Raw genomic sequence first — 21,586 nt, forward strand, 5'->3', positions numbered from 1 at the left:
ACTGGGTAAATGTTAAAAGGATATCATTGTCAAAAATACTCAAGTTTGTTTGTAAAACAGCAGGCATTTGGGTTGAAGTGCAGGTTTGTGACTCTTAATATCCTTGTTCTAAGAGATTTTCCCTTCTCTCAACTTGACAATACATTTTCACAAAGCACGTCCCTGTCATTGTAATCACACCCTCTGAAAAATGAGAACATGTTTCCCTTCCATCACTCTGTCCACTTTGCAGATCAAACTTTGTGGACGGAATTTTCTCAAAAAAATTTGAAGTGTAAAATGGATTAGAAAATGGGAGGCTGTCTCGTTGTTTCTTTCAGTGAGGTAACTATTGGGAATTTATTGCACTGTGTGCAAAACAGAAGCTGTAACGTGACTTTCGCCAGTAGAAGGGGAGAGGAGTCTCAGCTCACCTGTGAGGCAGGCTGTTGAGCTCTAGGATGCCATTGCGCAGGTGCCCCCAGCTCCCCATATACTGTGTACATGCAGACATGGGGAGAATGTGCAAACTCCAAACAGCCTAACCCAATGCCAGGATTGAAACAAAGTCCCTGGTACTGTGAGGCAGCAGTGCTAACCACTGTGCCACCACACCACCCAATTTATGACTTACTTAACAATTAGCTTGAATATGTGATGTCTCCTTATCTCACGGTTAACCAGTTTGAGTTACAAGAACTTTATTGCCAATCAAGTATGGCAAGGCTGTTTATTATACAGTTGAACTGACAGTGGGCTTTTGATACAAGTCCAGAAATTGTTAATGGATGAAAATTTAACAAGTCAGCCTTAAGTGGCTACTTTCATGTTGAAATTTTGATTACAGCCAGAGGAATTTCACACAAAAAAAATGTTTAGTATTTGTCCCTGTTATCAACCATAATTCCTTGGCTGTAATGTGTTGTTTTCTCTTCATTGTTTTTACATTTCACTCAAACAGGAGATCAAATATTTCAGTAATTTTTGACTTCTAAAAGAAAAGAGTCTCCTTGTTTTCCTACTGAGAAGCCATTTCATTCAGGGAAAGTAATGTAAGCTTTGCTACAGAGAGGCCTATATTAGTTGGGCTCTATTCTTTGCCTGGATCAACACAAGAAGGCACAAAACTACAAATGGGTTGTGAACATCATCCAGTTCATCACGCGAACCAGCCTTCCATCCATTGACTCCGTCGACACTTCGCACTGCCTCGGAAAAGCAGCCAGCATAATCAAGGACCCCACACACCCTGGAATAGGGTGCAATTTTACCGTCCTGCCCGCCAGGGGAATCGGAGTGGGCGAGGGGCAGACATTGGGAAGGCCCATTGATCTTATAGCTTTGGGATGAGCAAAACCGTAAAGTCCCGCCCATACTCTCTTCCACCTTCCTCTATTGGGAAAAGAGACAAAAGTCTGAGATCACATCCCAACCGACTTAAGAAGAGCTTCTTCCCTGCTGCTGTCAGACTTTTGAATGGACTTACCTCGCGTTGAGTTGATCTTTCTCTACATCCTAGCTATGACTATAACACTACATTCTGCACTCTCTCCTTTCCTTCACTATGTATAGCGCATAAGAAACAATGCATATCATAGTGTACTAATACATGTGACAATAGTAAATCAAATCAAAAATTATGGTTTCTATCTTTCAGCTTAAAATGTCTCTGCCCAATCTTTTGAAATGGAGATGTCGGTGTTGGACTGGGGTAAACACAGTAAGAAGTCTCACAACACCAGGTTAAAGTCCAACAAGTTTATTTGTAGCAAACACCACTAGCTTTCTGAACTGGCTGTTCCTTCGTCAGGTGGGTGGGGGTTCTGATCACAAACAGGGCATATAATGACACAAACTCAATTTACATGAATAATGATTGGAATACGAGTCTTTACTGCTAATCAAGTCTTACAGGTACAGATAATGAGTGGAGAGAGCATTAAGCACAGGTTAAAAAGATGTATATTGTTTCCAGACAGGAAAGTTAATGACATTTTGCAAGTCCAGGCAAGTCATGGGGGTTACAGATAGTGCGACATGAACCCAAGATCCCGGTTGAGGCCGTCCTCATGTGTGCAGGACTTGGCTATCAGTCTCTGCTCAGCGACTCTGCGCTGTCGTGTGTCGTGAAGGCCACCTCGGAGAACTTAATGCTCTCTCCACTCACATTGTCTGTACCTTTAAGACTTGATCAGCTGTAAAGACTCGCATTCCAATCATTATTCATGTAAATTGAGTTTGTGTCTTTATATGCCCTGTTTGTGATCATAATTCCCACCCACCTGTCAAAGGAACAGCCAGTTCCGAAAGCTAGTGGCGTTTGCTACAAATAAACCTGTTGGACTGGTGTTGTGAGACTTCTTACAATTTTTTGAAGCCAGATCTCATTGCTTTTATACCAAAACATCAGATGACTACAGGCTTCTGATTTAGCTCCACAGATGTTCCACTTATACATCCCACAAATTTAACTACTCATTTTGTTGCAGGAATGAAATTTCTCATCAAGTCTTGATCCTTTTCAGAGATGCTGGCTTCACCTATGGGAGGGGTTGTAACCCAATGAGGGGAGGCGTTAAATTAAAGAGTCACTGAATACAGCTGAACTTAGCTGAATAAACGATACTTCGCAATTGTGTAAAACAATTACAAAAAGGACTAGGCTGAATAAACATCACAGTCTCAGAAATTGGGATTGAAACAGTGCCATGGAGGCTTTTGTGTTACGCAAACAAGTCTTCTAATGAAATGCGAGCCATCTTTCTACACCTCTTGTCAATAAAATAACACTGACTGCTTCGCACATTCAAACAAAAGGACACAAAAAATAAATTACTCCCTGGTATTAAGGATTCCACAAGCTTAGCTTATCTTATTAAATCTGGGCAAGCCGTTCTGACTCGCTGCCCAGTTAAGCAGTCAGAATGTGTGAAAGTACAACAGGATACAAGATAAACTCCCCGACACAATTAGCACCTTGCACAATTATTATTTCTGAACCACAAAAGCTGGGCAAATATGGCTTGATTATTAACCAAGAGTTAAGTTCAGTGAGTTGCTCCGAGATGAAAATTTGGTTGCAGCATTGCCAACATTTAGTCATGGCTTTTCCACAGCAAGCCCCATAAGAGAAAGAGTGACTATACTGTAGCGTTTAAGCCTCACTATTCAGAAGGGTCATGGGTTTATGCTGATTGAATGAGTGGAATTGTGCTTTTATTATTTTGCGATTGTTTTAAAGACAGCGCTACTGGGATCACATTCCAGGATTCTATCCATTTTTTCTCAAGCTAATCTATCACTACAATGATCAACAGCTTCCAACCTTCCAATTATCACCCTTTGAAGATCCAGAAAATAATAAAACTTCCCTCAGTCTTGAAAAGAAGTGGTTGAAAGGGAACCTTTTCGTGGTAGCAAACTATTGAAAAATGGTAAAAGTAGTTTAAGTTTGGCCACAAAAGTAGAACATGAGGCCAATCTATTCTGATACAAAACAAGCTTAGCACCAACATCAGGAAGGCCTTTATCTTGATTGAAAAGAGCAATCCATAGATGGGGAAGGCCACGGTTGAGGAAAATACAATTACATGTTGTGATGGGAGGATTGTAGCCTTTTTGTTACACCAATGTTCACAGAGGAAAGTAGCCTCCTTAGTTCGTGAATGAAGCATACTTTTCCACAATGGACACTGGGAATTTTCTGCTCACGCCATTGAATTAGCAGGGAACATAACTGACTGTAAAAGTTTCTATAGATGTGTAAAGAGAAAAAGGTTGATAAAAACGAAGATAAGACTAAGGTGCACGGTGTTACAGGTAATGTATTAGCATGGATAGAGGATTGTTTAACTAACAGAAAGCAAAGAGTAAACAAGTGTTTTTCTGGTTGGTCATCAGTGACTAGTGGTGTGCCTCAGGGGTCAGTGTTGGGACCGCAATTGTTTACGATTTACACAGATAATGTGGAGTTGGGGGCCAAGTGTAGTGTGTCAAAATTCGCAGGTGACACTAAGATGAGTGGCAGAGCAAAGTGTGCAAAGCACACTGAAAGACTGCAAAGGGATATATAAAGTCTAAGTGAGTGGGCAAGGGTCTGGCAGATGGAGTACAAATGTTGGTAAATGAGAGGTCAACCATTTAGTGGGAATAACAGCAAAATGGACTATTATTTAAATGATAGAAAATTGCAGCATGCTGCCGTGCAAAGGGACCTTGCCAGAATCACAAGGAGTTGATTTGCAGGTGCAGCAGGTAAATGGAATTTTGTCCTTCATCGCTAGAAGGATAGAGCCTAAAAACAGTCAGGTTATGTTGCAGCTGTATAAGGTACTGGTGAGGCCACACCTGGAGTACTGTGTACAGTTTTGGTCTCCTTACTTGAGAAAGGATATACTGGCACTGGAGGGGGTGCAGTGGAGATTCATTAGGTTGATTCCGGAGTTGAGAGGGTTGGCTTATGAGGAGAGACTGAGTAGACTGGGGCTATACTCATTGAAATTCAGAAGAATGAAGAGAGATCTTATAGAAACATGTAAGATTATGAAAGAAATAGATGAGATAGAAGCAGGGAAGTTGTTTCCATTGGCAAGTGAAATGAGAACTAGGGGGCATGACCTCAAAATAAGGGGGAGCAGATTTAAGACTGAGTTGAGGAGGAACTTCTTCACACAAAGCCTTGTGAATCTGTGGAATTCCTTGTCCAGTGAAGCAGTTGAAGCTACCTCATTGAATGTTTTTAAGGCAAGAATAGATAAATTTTTGACCAGTAAAGGAATTAAGGGTTATGGTGAGCGGGTGGGTAAGTGGAACTGAGTGCACGAAAGATCAGCCATGATCTTATTGAATGGTGGAGCAAGCCCGAGGGGCCAGATGGCCTATTTCTGCTCCTAGTTCTTATGTTCTTATGAATGTACGCCCCTCACAGACAGAAACAGGGGAGTTCATAAGAAGGAATAAAGAAATGGCTGAGGAATTAAATTTGTATTTTGCTTCAGTCTTCACAAAGGAAGACATGAATAATGTACCAGAAGTGTTGAGAGAAACATGTTTTAGTGAAGGAAATCAGCATTAGCAGAAAAATGGTTTTGGGGAACTTGATGGGATTGAAGGTGGATAAATCTCCAAGTCCTGATAATCTTCATCCCAGAGTGCTAAGGGAGTGGTGCTGGAAATAGTAGGTCCATTGGTGGTTATTTTCCAAAATTCTTTGGGCTCTGGAATAGCTCCTACGGAATGGAGGGTAGCTAATGTAAGCTTGCTATTCAAAAAGGAAGGTAAAGGGAAAACAGGGAACTATAGACTAGTGAGCCTAAAGTTGGTATTGGGAAAGTTGATGGAGTCTATTATCAAGGATTTCATAACTTGCGTTTGGAAGGCAATGATATAATCAGACAAAGGCAGCATGGATTGATGAATCTAATGGAATTTTTTGAGGATGTAATGAGTAGAGTTGACCAAGGAGAACCAGTGGATGTGGTTTATTTAGACTTTCAAAAGGCTTTTGAAAAGATCTCATATAACAGACTACTATGTAAAGTTAAAGCACATGGCATTGCAGGTAATGTCTTGAGATGGATAGAAAGCTGGTTAGCAGATAAAAAGCAAAGAGTTGGCATAAATGGGTCTTTTTCTGATTGGTAGTCAGTGACAAGTGGGGTTCAACAGGGATCTGTGCTAGGACCCCAACTGTTCATTTATATTAATGATTTGGAAGAGGGAACTGAATGTATTATCTCCAAATTTGCAGATGATACAAAGTTGGGTGGGAGGGTAAGCTGTGAGGAGGATGCAGAGACGCTTCAGCGTAATTTGGACAGGCTGAGCGTGTGGGCATCTGCATGGTAAATGCAGTATAATGTGGATAAATGTGAGGTTATCCAACTTGGTAGCGATAATAGGAAAACGAATTATTACTTGAATGGGTATAAACTGAGAGGTGGAAACTCAGCGAGACCCTGGAGTCCTCGTGAAAGTAAATAACAATCGCTCAAAGTAAGTGCGCAGGTACAGCAGTCTGTAAAGGAAGCAAATGGTCTGTCGGCCTTCATAGCGAGGGGATTTGAGTATAGGGATAGGAATGTTGGGGCGTTGGTGAGGCCACACCTGGAGTGTTATGTGCAGTTTAGATGTCTTTATCTGAGGGAGAGTGTCCTTCCTTTAGAGGGAGTACAGTGAAAGTTTACCAGGCTGATTCCTGGGATGTTAGGTTATCATATGAGGATAGACTAAGTCAGTTAGGACTATATTCATTGGAGTTTAGAAGACTGAGGGGGATCTCATAGAAACTTATAAAATTCTAACAGGGTTAGACAGGGTAGATTCAGAAAGAATGTTCCCAATGGTGGGGGGGGTCCAGAACTAGGAGATCATAGTTTGAGGATAAGGGGGTAAACCTTTTAGAACTGAGGTGAGAAAAATTTTTTCTGCCAGAGAGTGATGAATGTGTGGAATTCATTAACACAGAATGTAGTTGAGGCCAAAACATTATCTGATTTCAATAAGAACATAAGAACATAAGAAATAGGAGCAGGAGTAGGCCATCTAGCCCTTCGAGCCTGCCCCGCCATTCAATAAGATCATGGCTGATCTGTTGTGGCTCAGTTCCACTTTCCCGCCCTCTCCCCATAACCCTTAATCCCCTCTCTTATCAAGAACCCATCAACCCGCTTCTTAAAAATATTTAGTGAGGCAGCCTCCACCACTTCAACGGGCAGAGAATTCCAGAGATTCACCACCCTTTGAGTGAAGAAGTTCCTCCTCAACTCCGTTCTAAACCGCCTCCCCTTTATCTTGAGGCTGTGCCCCCTAGTCCTACTGTCTTTTTTGAGCGGGAAGAGTCTCTCCACCTCTATCCTATCCATCCCATTCATCATCTTATACGTCTCAATGAGATCTCCCCTCATTCTTCTAAACTCTAACGAGTACAAGCCTAGTTTATTCAGCCTCTCCTCATAGCTCAATCCCCTCAAATTAGATATAACTCTAGGAGCCAAAGGGATCAAGGCGGAATAAGGATATTGAATTTGATGATCAATCAAGATCAAAATGTACGGTGGAGCAGGCTTGAAGGGCCGAACAGCCTGCTTCTACTTCTTGGTTCTATGTTTCTATGAATCAGAACAGGAAGCAATTCCTCCGAAGCGTCTCCTCATATAACTGCACATAGTAGCAGCAAGTCTCAATGATCAATGCAGCAAATTAAAAGGCAGTCAAATATGAAATTGCTACAAAATGTGCATAGTCATTTCCCCGGCTATCTGGACTACTACAATGTGAACCATATACGAGGTTATCACATTTACAGTGAGCTATGTCTGAACTGGCAGCCCAAGTACATTGGAGGAAGTGCTTTTTATGGAGCTTACAACTGTGATAAACGTAGCATGGGCGGGGGGGGGACTTAATTAGGCAGGATATGAATTTGATTTTGCGACAGTGGGTTGAGATGCAGCTATAAGGTCAGCAATGTGTTTACGATATGTCAGGCACTATGTCAACCTGTGGCAGGTTTGAACGTCTAGTGCATTTGCATTTCATGAATACTCATTAACGAGAAACAATTTTGAATAAAGTCCGACCTTCAAGATCAAGTCGCATGAGAATCTCGTGGCACCTGGTGCAGGCACCTGGTGTGCACCAGTTGGCTTTGTGCAAGTTGTGTGGAAAGACAGTGGTTTTCTTTGTTAAATTCCACGGGCACAAAGGAGGGGGAGCAAGAGAATGGACTATTGCTTGGTGGTCAGGACTGGCCAGGGTGAGCCAATGATGGGGGGGCAGTGTGGAATTTTTGTGGAGTGGGAGGCAGGAGAATGGAGGGTTGAATGAGGGATCCGAGGGAGGACAGAGGATGGGGTCAGGGTGCATGGAGTGGTGAAATGGGACAGGTCAGGTGTGGTGAGGGTATGAAAATGAGGGACCTAACTGTCCAAACATATATCCATTTCAGATTGGCAAGGTCCTTACAGGGCTTTGAGTTCACCTATAACATACCCCACCGAGGGTAATCTCAGACAATACCTTTTACAATACACAGAAGGGAGTTCAGCCATATTCCACAGAGTGCTAAGTATAACACTGGCCATCAATGAGTGAATGCAAAAACACACCATTATTTCTTCCACGATAAATTAAATATCCTCAACTCCTTTGTAAGCATCAATGCTTGCAAACCATGCCAGTACAATTAGCTCTTTGATTAAACTAGTCTCAACAAATAGCAGTGATGCACATGAATAAAGTGAAACCAATGTTATGTGAAATACTTGCATGCGAAATTTAATTTTGAAAAGCACCCATGCTGTTAAATTCTAACAGTGAGTTGGTAATGAAGTCTTGATAGAGCTTTATTCTCAATGACACAAAATTCATTCATCACCTGTTTCCCTTTATATGCACCAGTGATGTGCTTAACTAATAAGCTACAATTAATAACTTAAACATTCCTTGACTGATAACTGTTTTGCGCCCTAACCCATGTCACTTCTGTGCTTGCAAGTCTTTTGTAATTTGTAATGTAGTGGGGCAGGAAATTTGTGTCCCTGTCTAAAAAAAGCAGCAGTGTCTTCTGACGGTGGCTTTTATCAATAAAAAGCTTCCCTCGCCACAAAATGCATTTTGTGCGCACACCGTGGGCACTTAGGATTTTAATTATAATTGCATTGGAAAAGGCAAAACGAGAGTGCAAGTGGCCACTTACAACATTGGGAATGGGACGCTGTGGATGCAATACTCAGCCAATGTGTGGGGTGCAGCGAATGTGATGTAAAGTGGGACAGTCTCCTCCTCTGCTCCTCCAGTTAACTGTTGTTGAGGCAGGCCACCAACCCACCAATGCCTCTACTTTCTCAGAAGACAAAGTATCAGTGAAAGGGTTATGGGCAGCATCTGTCTATCCAGCCACTTCATTCAAGATTCATTCTCACATTTAATATCACAATGTTTACATTGTTGCCCTTAGTCTCAGTTGCTGAGCGTCTGAGATAGAATTACAAGCTCAGAGCCAATGTAATGGTCCAAACTCAATGACAATAGGTGAAATTGAATGTTGGCAGTAGGGGAGCCCCGCATTGCTTCCTTTGGGGGAGGCTCGCTGGAATTAAACGTGTGGGATTTAGGGAGGTCCTGTGCAAATCAGAGGCCAGCAGCTCTCCACTGCCCTTCAGCAGCACTAGGTGTAGCGGCAGCTGTTAGAAATTTATCCACCAGAGGCCCAGAATTAGTGAGGTAGCACAGTGCATGAGGTGGTGATGGGGATCACGGGAATGGGGAACAGGTTGGCTTGTGGTGGGGGGTGGGGGGGAGGTCAGAAAAAAGGTCAATAGTGTGTCTCAGCAGCACCCCCCTCTCCCCTGTATTCCCTCCCTTTCCGGATGCTGAGCTCTTTGATCAAGCACAGAAAGCTGCAAACAAACCCAGCATGTGTCCACTTAGGGGGCTCTCCCCGCTGCCAGTGATGTGCCACCAAACAGCAGTCACCACATGGGAAGCTCAGAATGTAAACCCTATCATGTCTGCCTGCGGGGTCCCGAGTGGATCCATTGAACAATGCCTGATTGAGAGACACAGCATTGGTGGGGAGGGTGTGCTCACTGAAAGTCATCTCTGGCAGGCAACACCCCCTCACCCCTTCTCCCATAACCTCCAACCCCTGACCCATCCTCCCTCAATCACCTATGGCCTGGGTCTCTCATGGCCTCTCCTGGGTACATTTTTGCAGCTGCCACTGCTTCTGGTGGTGCTGTCTGTAATGTACAGTTGCCAGCTTTGCACAGTTGCTGGTGGTGATGGTGGTGGTGGTGGGGGAGGGCAGGATTTTGCCCCCCCCCCCCCCCCCCCCCCCCCCCCCGGGTTTCTCGATCCCAGGGAAGTCCTGCTATTAGCCACTTAGATGCCCGAGAGGCACTCAATATGGTGGATCTTTCCAGCCGTCAGGTGAGTCCCTCGTTGCCTCCATTAAATACCTCTCTTTGAGGGATGAGGTTTGGAGTCAGATAATGGAAGTTTGACAAGCACCGCCCGAGGAACAGGAAACAGAAAAGAGGAAAAGAAGTGGTTCAATGGGAACAGTGAAAAGAGAAACACCCGATGGCACTGTGCAAGTGGACAATGCCATAACAGTGGCTTAGTGCATACGTGACAGAAGACACAGGGCAAATACATTGTTTCTTTGCTTCATCCTGCTGTGCTGACATTCACGCACTCAAACACACATTTGTACTCACAGCATACACGCAGACAAGCACATTGCACACATGCACACACACTCAGGCACACACAAAGGAACATTGGAGCAGGGGTCAGCCATTTAGCCCATCGAGCCAGCTCTGCCATAGAATATGATCGTGGTTGATCAATGCACTCATGCAAGCACGCACGCACACACACACACATACACACATACAAATGCGCGTATACACACACGTGCACATACATGCACACACGCATACACATACACAAAAAGCACAGAAAGCTAATAAGGGACATGGCAGGGGCCGCCTGATTGCCATATAAATCTCACATTTTGATTGTTCTGATTAAATGTAGCAGCAAGTAGTGACTGTATAAATTCATTCCAGGCTGCAGTTTAATTAACCAGCCCTTACTCTGACTTTATATTACTGGATAGGTTCCAATCATCAAAACTGAAGCACTTTCCTCCCAGCTAAATCTGTCCAGACTGACTATTGGGTGAATTTAATAAAAACAGAAAGTGTTGTGACAATTACCCTGATGCCGGGGTGATTTGGGGTTGGGTGAGAATGGTTTTGATAAAGCAAACATGTTTGAATCAGGCTCAGCCCCCTTCCGTGAGCAACTGCCCTCTAGCTCTGAGCCATGCAGAGTAACTGCTGCTCAAGGAGGGATTGCCCCCAGTGGAGCTGGTGTCGGGTCAGTAATGCTGTCAGCACTCGTGTCACGATAGACAGCTCCACAAGGTGAAGGGTGCATCACTTTATCTAACAAGGAGACTTCACGCATCCAAGCACAGTACATTTCAGCTCTTCCCCTTACTGTGAATAATGACATTTAATATATCTAGAAACTGAATGTATTGGAGGCCTTACTGTTACAATATTCTACTGTGGTTCAGGAGCTAATTTTCAAATTAAACTTGTGGGAATGATGCTACAGCTCCTGGGGGATATATTGGATAGCTAATTATCAACATTCTGGGGGTTACCATTGACCAGAAATTGAACTGGACTAGCTATATACTGTGTCTACAAGAGCAGGTCAGTAACTCACCTCCTGACCACCACCCACCCCCCCACCCCCCCAAGCCTGTATAAGGCACAAGGCAGGAGCGTGATGGAATACTCTTCACTTGCCTGGATGAACGTGGCTCTAGCAAGATTCAAAAAGCTTGACACCATCCAGGGCAAAGCAACTGCTTGATTAGCATCCCATCCACAAACATTCACCCCTCCAAAGTAGCAGCAGTGTGTATCATCTAAAAGATGCACGGCAGGAACTCACCAAGGCTCCTTAGGCAGGACGTTCCAAAGCACTGCCATCTAGAAGGACAAGGGCACCAGGTACTTGGGAACATTACAACCCGGACGTTCCCCTCCCATCCAATCAGCATCCTGACTTGTAAATATATCACCGTTACTTCACTGTTGCTGTGTCAAAATCCTGGAATTCACTTCCTAACAACACTGTGGGTGTAGCTACACCTCAAGGACTGCAGCAGTTCAAGAAGGCAGCTCACCACAACCTGTTCAAGGGCAATTAAAGGTGGACAATCAATGTTTGCCAAACCACTGACACTCACATCCCATGAATCTTCTATATTTCTCTAGCTGGATTAGGCTATTGAGTTAGATGATCAGCCATGATTGTGATGAATAGCGGAGCCAAATGGCCTCCTCCTGCTCCTATCTTCTATGTTTCTAGGCTGATACCGGAGATGAGGGGGTTAGACTATGAAGAGAGACTAAATAGACTGGGTCTGTACTCGTTGGAGTTTAGAAGAATGAGGGGGGATCTTATAGAGACATATAAGATAATGAAAGGGATGGATAGGGTAGAGGTAGAGAGATTCTTACCGCTCAGAAAGGACAGCAGGACTAGAGGGCACAGCCTCAAGGTAAGGTGGGGGGGCAGTTTAGAACGGAGTTGAGGAGGAACTTCTTCACTCAAAGGGTGGTGAATCTCTGGAATTCTCTGCCCGTTGAAGTGGTGGAGGCTACCTCACTAAATATATTTAAGTCACGGGTAGATAGGTTTTTGACAGACAAGGAAATTAAGGGTTATGGGGAGAAAGCGGGAAAGTGGAACTGATCCACTTCAGATCAGCCATGATCTTATTGAATGGCGGGGCAGGCTCGAAGGGCTAGATGGCCTACTCCTGCTCCTATTTCTTATGTTCTTATGAATGAATAAAAAGAAACCAGGTGAGGAGACTGTGATGAACAACTGACTCATATCTCCTCTGTAATGCAGACAAAACACCCACTTCATACTCATTATTATGACAGCTGCATGCTGTTCATTGGCTGTGTGCAACAGCAGGGGACTCAGTATTGTTGCTCTTTCCAGCATTACTTAAAATTAAAAGACACTGCCTAAAGGGAATGTGCATTCTGGCTGTCGGAGGTGTTGAAATGATTCAGAATGGTACTGCGTAACAAAGAGTAATACTGACTATGGTCAGAGAAGGCACCAGGGTTTTCCAGTATTGCATTGAAGATGTTGGGGCAAGAGTGGCAGCGGAAATGTGAGACGTTTTGAGACATGAGAGGAGCAAGCAGTGGGAAGTCAAGAGGTCAATACCAGAGATTTAGTCCCAAGGACCTGGATTCAGTGCCACAAGAAGTTTAATGACCTCACATGTGTGGTCAAGGTAAGTGATCCCACCAACCGCACCACTATCCTCACACAAATTTCAATTCAACAGGGCCCTATCATTCCCCAGCATCAACCTCTATTAATCGGGATTCATACCTAACATTGAAAGCTCCACATCACCCTCACACACCCAAGGCTCATATCCATATCTCACAGCCTGCACACACTGCCGGCTATTCAACCACAACAGTCACAGCACCTAAATATTTTGCTCCACACTCACTGACATACTTCCTTCTTTTTTGGAGGGAGGTGGTGCTGTTACAGATAGAACCATTGCTGAGAGCCTGATCACTAGCTGGGCTAAATCCATTGAAGTAGACAGTATCCCCATTTCTAATCCTCCTTCTCACATCCCATTTGTGGTGGTGGAGTGGCGGTGGTGGTGGCTCCGTGGAACATGAACCTGCGGTCCTCTCGTTCTTCCTCCTGTCACTGCCACTTCATCAGTGCCCTTGCTATTGCCTGGCAGATGGTGGAATTTGAATTCAATAAAAAATAACTGGAATTAAGAATCTACTGATGGCCATGAAACCATTGTCGATTGTTGGAAAAACCCATCTGCTTCATTAATGCCCTTTAGGGAAGGTAATCTACCATCATTACCGATCTGGCCTACATATGACTCCAGAGCCACAGAAATGTGGTTGACTCTCAATTGCCTTTGGGCAACAAGGGATGGGCAATAAATGCTGCCCAGCCAGCGATGCCCATGTCCCACAAATGAATAGAAAAACACTGCGCTGGGTGGGGTGGGGGAAGACAATTAATATTGCTTGGCGCATGTTAATTTGTGCAAGGTTAAGGGGGGGGCACAGCTTGGAGCGTGGAGTTTCAGCACTACCATCCGCCTTTTCTGCACACATCTGTCAACTGCATGCCTTTACCTTCAAGACAGCAACTGCTGCAGTTGTGTGCGGACGCCATCTTGGAATCCTAAGGGCTCTCATTGCCTTCATTAAGTAATTTCTGGTCTACCTTTCGGAGAGCTCAGAAATACCAGCAGGTACAGTAATGTCCAGGTTCTTGCTGTTACAATCCGTGAATAGCTAAGAGTGAACGTCACCAAGGAACGGAGACGTCAAGAGCAGATTAAAACATCAGCTGCCTGAGGAGATAACAGGATTACCTGGCAATAGTGTTGATGTTAAACCATAGCTCACACATCAATCTGTCCAAGACACAAAGCATTCAGACTACTACCGAATTCCTGCAGCAATGTGACTACACTTTTTAAAAAAGCTATAACGAAAGGCCAAATAAATTCAAGTCTCTCTTTACTGGATTTATATATTTGATAATAACTATATTACCACAAGTGACTATTTGTACAGCAACAGTTCTAATGGTTTTACTGAGCACAGTCGGAGCATTCATTCTCCCACTGGTACCACCCAAAATAAATGTAGTTATTTCCTGGCCATTCTGTAAGTGCAAGCGGTCTGTTTTCAATTGGCCAATCAGTCATTGGCACAAATCGTCACAGCCCACAGGACACATACTTTACACATCTCTCCCTTGAAGTTTAATGCATTGCTATGTGAATCCATAGTATCCTGATTTATGTAATTTAACAAAGATCTTGTCTTGGACAGACAGGCACCAAGTAATAGTGGGCCCAGATAAAATGGCAGCTTGTGGGTTAAGAATGAAAAGAGGCAGTATACGCAACATTTCAATTTCAAAGCAGTGACTGTCCCCACTCAATAAACTGAGTTCAAATTCGCTTTCATAGAATCCCTAGGGTGCAGGAAGAAGCCATTTGCCCCATCAAGTCTGCACCAACAACAATCCCACCCAAGGCCTTTCCCCATAACCCCACGTTTACCCTGCTAATTAATCCTCCTGACACTAAGGAGCAATTTATCATGGCCAATCCACCTAACCCGTACACCTTTGGACCGTAAGAGGAAACCGAAGCACCCAGAGGAAACCCATGCAGACACGTGCAAACTTTACACAGACAGTCACCCAAGACCAGAATTGAACAAGCTCACAAATTGCTAATTGCAAATCAAATATATTTAACTGAATGCAAGTGGTGGGCATTAATTTATTTGTGCACTTATAAATCAAAATACCCCTCAGTTTGTTTGCTTTAATTTAGTTAGTTTAAACATTTTGCTCAAAATAATATAAATTGAACAAGGCTGTGGGTGGAATTTTACCGGTTCGCCCCGCCCATCGTAAAATCAGAATCACGCTCGATTTCCCTGCTCTCGCGATCTTACAAGAGCCGGATTTCCAGCGGGTTCAGCCTCTCGTAGGAAATGGATGAGAAGTTTAATAATTTATTCAAATATATTTTAATGAGGATTTACATGGCATTAGCGAGCTTGGTGCTCAATCGTCTGGGCTCACGTGTCTTTATTGCCTCGCCAGAAGTGGTTCACTCTGGTGAGGAAAACACCTGCTCCCAATGAACAGGGAACAGTTGTGTTGGCCTTGCCGGTAGAGCTGGAGGCCATTGAGGCTGCCTGGGGGGCCATGAGCAAGGGGTGTACCCCTTGGGCAGTGGCATCCTGACACTTTGACACTGCCAGCCTGGCACCTTGGTAATGCCCATCAGGCATCGTGGCACTGCCCAGGGGCAGGGCCTAATGAGGGACAGAGTTTACAGGGACATGGCTTATCAGGGTGCCAGAGAGACCGCTGCACACTCTGCCTGTGATCAGTTTGAGGGGGCCCATTGCCATTCTGCCTGTGATCTGATTGGGGTGGGGTGAGGGGGGGGGGGCACCCACTGCTGCTCTGAAGGTAATCAGATTAGAGAGGGAGGAGGAAGGGAGGGCCCGTTCTGCATTGCAATTGTTGCAAGGTGGAGGGATGTGATCAGTCTGGGTGATGATGGGGTCTGCGACGGCTGCATTTAAGGTGGCATGGGGTTCGGGCATGGGAACCTGCGATTGCGGAGTGAAGGGCTGGGTTTGTTGAGATTTCCTGGACCACTGCTGCTACTATTATACATGAGCCAAATCAGAGATCTGCACATGCGCAATAGCTCCCTCTACAGGCTAGCTGGCGAATTAAGCCCAGCCCACTGCCTGCAGCAGCAAGAAACAGTCCAGACCATTTTTCAGACCATTGTACACAAGATTGGGCATGAAAATGCAACTAAGAAACGGATGTCTAACTCTCCTACTTTCACATTAGTTGGATACTTCGAATCATTCTCGTAGAAGTCTGCCCTGTGTACAGCTGGCACATAGAACCCCAATAGCTCATTTTTTTTTGCTAACTTGTCTCCTTTAATTGTTAACTTCATTTTACTCAAAAGAATATAAATTGAAACAGACCAGAACTGTTGAGTTCAGAGGTGCATGCTAGGAATGCATATCTCTCTAAATAAATGCTTCTCAAAATGTGTAAAGATTGGCTCCTCTTCTATCCTTCACCACCTGACTTGCTGGAGTATAATACAAATACGTGAGTCTTCTGTCCAATCAGCCAGGTTTGTACACATTGGGCAGGACTCTGTGGTCTTGTCTGTCGCAGGTCGTGTCACAAGCGAGAATGGAGAATTTGGTGTTCCAGCCAAATCTCCATTTACTTTCAGCAGCACTGGAAAACCCCAGCCACGAACAAGAACATAAAATTCCTGTCGATGATTCTTGTTTCAAAAACAAAATACTGTGGAAAAAGAATCATATTTAGTGTTAGTGGCACAAGGCTCCTTCCCTGTTCTGGTTGAGACTTGCCTCCATGCTCAGTTTGGAGTGGGGGTCCAGGTTGCTTTGGGTCAGACCCGCCATAGGGCGGAGAACTCAAGAAGAAGAATCAATTGTACGGGATGCATTTTATGGTAAAATGGTTCCTATTTGAGGTTTCCTTGCACACACCCTCCTGTCTTGGTTCATTTTATGCTGAAGTGAATGCACTTCAAACCCCACCACAAGCTAACCAGCTCCTCTGACGATCTGAAGTGTGCAATTGCACACATTGGCAAAAAAATACCATTTAGTTCTTGCACTAATTTTATTCAAATCACTTTTTCAAACCAGACAACCGGCAGCAGAATTTCAAGAAAACAGGAATGTGTTACAGTAGCATTGAAGTTTCTGTTAAAAATTAAATGTAAAGTTGATTTCAAAATATGAAATGGAATTCAGATGCTGGCACTGCACAGCTATAGCCTTGCGTCAGTTTAAGCACTAAAGTCCTTGTTAAAATTCAAGCCACGAACTTCCTCACTGTATAACTGATTCGGATAAGTGGCAAGGCCTGTTGGATCAATTTTTAGATGAAGAACTGTCACATTATGCCTGTTGGCAGAGTCGAAACAATATGTTTACGCCAGGGCAGTATAATTTATTTATGTAAAGCTGTGGAATCAAACCAATATTTTTTCCCTGATCTTTCTGCCAATTTCTTACCCACTCCTGTCATGCTCTCCAGAAGCTTTGAAAGATGCTTTGCCAGATTCTGCTCAGGGGATTAGAAAGGCAGATCCAGGCTAAGGCAGCTAAAAGCTCTTCCTTAACTCTCCCACCATTGAGCTTCATCCATTCCAAGAACAAATCTTCGCTGGCAGACTCAGTCATAGAATCCCTACAGAAGGAGGCCATTTGGCTCATCGAGTTTGCACTGACCACAATCCCACCCAGGCCCTATCCCTGTAACGCTACGTATTTACCTTGCTGGTCACCCTGACACTAAAGGACAATTTACCATGGCTAATCAACCTAACCCACATATCTTTGGAGTGTGGGAAGAAACCAGAGCACCTGGTAGAAACCCACGCAGACATGGGGAGAACATGCAAACTCCATACAAAGAGTCACCTGAGGCCAGAATTGAACCTGGGTCCCTGGCACTGTGAGGCGGCAATGCTAATCACTTTGCCGCCATGCCATGTTACAGTGCAATGTAGGAATACGCCAACATGGAGCAGTAGGGGAAAGGGACCCACAGGGCAAGATAAGCAATATGGAGAGGAGCAACAAGACCGATTCTCCAACCTATATTCTGCTTGAGTTATCTGGTTCCTTGCTGTGCATGGTCAATGGATTGACCCTGCTGCCATCAACTCAAAGGAACACTGTGCTGTTGTTTACTGGACCATTCTTTGTCAGAATACAGCAACAGAAAGAGAGATGGTAGCATAGCAGTAATGTCACTGAACTAGTAATCCAGAGGTCCAGACTAATGCTCTGGGTTAAGAGCTCAAATCTCACCACGGCAGCTGGTGGAATTTAAATTCAGTGAATAAAATCTGGAATATAAAGCTAGAATCAACAATGAGGACCATGAAATTGATTGCCATAAAAACCCAACTGGTTCCATACCATTTCCTTTAGGAGAAGGAAATCTGCCTCCCTACTACAGCAATGTGGCTGACTCTTAATTGTCCTTTGAAATGATTTAGTGAGCCACTCAGTTCAAGGGCAATTAGGATAGTCATAGAATCTCTACAATGCAGAAGGGGGCCATTCTGTCCATCAAGCCTGCACCAACAACAATCCCACCTGGGTCGTCACTCCGTAACCCTATGTATTTACCCTAGCTAGTCTGCCTGACACTAAAGGCAATTTACCTTGGCCAGTCAACCTAACCACACATCTTTGGACTGTGGGAGGAAATCCATGCAGTTACCCGAGGACGGAATTGAACTCGGGTCCCTGGTGGTGTGAGGTAGTGTTAACCACTGTGCCTCTGTGCTGGTCTGAAAGAATAAACTTTAAGAAGAAGACTTTAAAAAAGACTTTATAGTTACAAAGAAGAATGGTATCACAGATAAACAGTGATCTGGTGACCTTGCAAATCTATGTAGTCTAGCATATGAAAGTCTCATTGTAGGAGCATTAAATGAATATTAATAATTAGCTTGCATTCATATTTGTCTTTGAGCTCAAATAAAAGCAAGAGGAAAATCTAATTAAAAATATGGGATACAACTCGTGTTCTGGGATGCGGTGGTCCTGGCTTAGCTTGTCACTTGTTTCTTTCTCACTAAATTATTTCCCTCCCCTCCTGAAGCCACTGCCTTTGGGTTGGGATGTATAGGCAATGATCATTCTCATGTAACTCACCCAAATAACCTGTTGGCGAACACTTCAGTGGTCACGGGCATTCAGCCTCTGACCTTCGGGTAAGCATTCTCCAAGGTGGCCTTCACGACACACGACAGCGCAGAGTCGCTGAGCAGAGACTGATAGCCAAGTTCCGCACACATGAGGACAGTCTCAACAAGGATCTTGGGTTCATGTCGCACTATCTGTAACCCCCGTGACTTGCCTGGGTTTGCAAAACCTCACTTACTGTACTGTCTGAAGACAATACACATCTCTTTAACCTGTGATCAGTGCTCCTTCCACACACATTGTCAGCCACTTCAGGTCTTGAACAGCAGGTTAGCTGTAAAGATTCGCATTCTAATCAGTAATCTCTAAACTGCCTCTGCTTTATAGGCTGTGTCTGAGGCCAGAACTCTCCATTCACCTGAAGAAGAGGGAAACCCCTCGAAAGCTAGTGAGTTTACTATCAAATAAATTGGTTGGACTAAAACCTGGTGTTGTCAGACTTTTTACTGCATTTACCCCAGTCCAACGCCGGCATATCCACATCATGCTGGATGGTAAACATGAGAGAGGATCCCTAACTGGGCAATGGAGGCCAATTCTAGCCACCTTGACCACCTCTCCAACTGAGAACATGCAAGTTATCAGAGTCTAGAGAGCAAGAGCAGAACTTTCATCCTCTGTTGCTTTTTGGTTAAGTTCACCAAAACAACTGCAGGAAGAGAGGAGTCTGATTTCAGCAATTTTGCTCCCTATCAGAGACTTCTAGAAAGGGGAAGAAATTATTCCCGGTTCTCAGTTGCAGAGATAATGGGGGATCCAGAGATCACTTCCTCCTTCTCCTCCAAACCTCCCCCACACCACAAAACACCCAGCTAATTATTTTGGAGTTAGTCATTTGTTGCTGGAGAAGCTCCTCCATTTGTCTCCATCATCCAATCTTGGCCTCCAACCTTGACCTCTCTGTACACTTACTGGTCTAGTCATTGGCCTAAGTATATCGGCATTTTCCAGGTCCCAGCCCAGTCAAACTCCAGCCGTTTGAATCAAATCCTGAGGTCGCTGAGGCCTCCAGCTGCCTGCTGAATCAACCTGTATCCCGGCTTGATTGAGGACTTTCAAATATCTCATAACACCTCATAAAAACATGTGTGAGGCTGCACTGAGGCACAGGCCTGCACTGACAGCACAGTGGTTAGCACTGCTGCCTCACAGCACCAGGGACCCGGGTTCAATTCCCAGTTTAGGTCACTGTCTGTGTGGAGTTTGCACATTCTCCCCGGGTCTGCGTGGATTTCCTCCGGGTGCTCCGGTTTCCTCCTACAGTCTGAAAGACGTGCTGGTTAGGTGCACTGACCTGAAGAGGTGCCGTAGCGTGGCAACTAGGGGAATTTTACAGTAACTTCATCGCAGTGTTAATGTAAGCCTTACTTGTGACTAATAAATAAACTTTTTAAAAAAAGGCTGCATGACCCATTCAGAAGTCCAAGTTTTATGAGGATGTTTTTCCTGATAGCAATAACAGGACTGGAAAAAGGTTCCTGCAATAGCTGACCCATGTAAAAACGGATTTGAATAAAGTGAGCCTGAAGTGTGATTCAAAATGCATTTACTAAGACTCTGCCCATTGAACCAGGCCTCGGACCTTTTATTCTTTGATATCAATTTTTAGTTTTCCCATTATCCAGTGTCAGTCTGAATTTATTAATTGAAAGCTAACATGGCTTTGGCTGCTACCTTTGAGCCAAGAAGCTGCTACTCACATTTTTAATTAGCCTGTAGCTCCCCAGATGTACTTCAAAACATTTGAGAGAAAATAGATTTGGATGGAAGCCACAGATTATGTAGCCACTTTTGAAAATGAATTCTATACGTGAAGGGATGTGATGAATGATGTTCCATTGTTTGCAGTTGTGTAATTGGGTTTCAGTGACAGTTTCAAGCCTCCTTGGATACTCTATCAGAATTGCAGACTCCAGCACCTCATCCCTGCCACAGAATCATTCACCTTTACAGCGCAGCTGGAGGCCAATCAGCCCATCGTGTTCACACTGGCTGACAAGCAATAATGTGGAGATGCCGGCGTTGGACTGGGGTAAGCACAGTAAGAAGTCTCACAACACCAAGTTAAAGTCCAACAGGTTTATTTGGCCGCACTAGCTTTCGGAGTCTCAAGCTCCTTCTTCAGGAGAGTGAGGACTAACCTGGTGTTGTGAGACTTCTTAGTGGACAAGCAATAGCCCAGCCTAATCTCACTTCCCAGCTCAAGGTCCGCAGCCCTGTCGCTTCTGAAATTACAAATGCATATCCAAGGGCTTAATAAATGTCATGAAGGTTTCTGCCTCTACACCACTACACACAGTGAGTTCCAGATCCCCACCACTCTCTGGATCAAAGAATTTCCTCTCAAAGCTCCTCTAAGCCTCATATCTCTTACACTAAATCTATGCCCCATAGTTACCAACCCCCCCAAATAAAGAAAATTGGGCTTTTCTATTCAACCTCCTCTGTTCTAAAGAAAATGATGTGGAGATGCCGGCGTTGGACTGGGGTAAACACAGCATGAAGTCTCACAACACCAGGTTAAAATCCAACAGGTTCATTTGGTAGCACAAGCCGTTAGCTTTCGGGGCGCTGCCCCTTCATCAGGTAAGTGAGATTTCTGTTCACTAACAGGGCATATAAAGACACAAACTCAATTTACAAAATAATGGTTCATTAATTCTGTTCCTCTACAT

General features: G+C 44.2%; 1 protein-coding gene across 5 annotated transcripts in view; it reads right to left on the reverse strand.

Annotated features, from left to right (window-relative positions):
* The window catches only part of nos1apa (nitric oxide synthase 1 (neuronal) adaptor protein a), a 372,151-nt gene that overhangs the window by 56,997 nt on the left and 293,568 nt on the right, over positions 1 to 21,586 (reverse strand). The window lies entirely within an intron of this gene.

This window comes from Carcharhinus amblyrhynchos, chromosome 9 (assembly GCF_965287045.1).
Source record: "Carcharhinus amblyrhynchos chromosome 9, sCarAmb.v2.hapA, whole genome shotgun sequence".
Taxonomy (NCBI): Eukaryota; Metazoa; Chordata; class Chondrichthyes; order Carcharhiniformes; family Carcharhinidae; genus Carcharhinus; species Carcharhinus amblyrhynchos.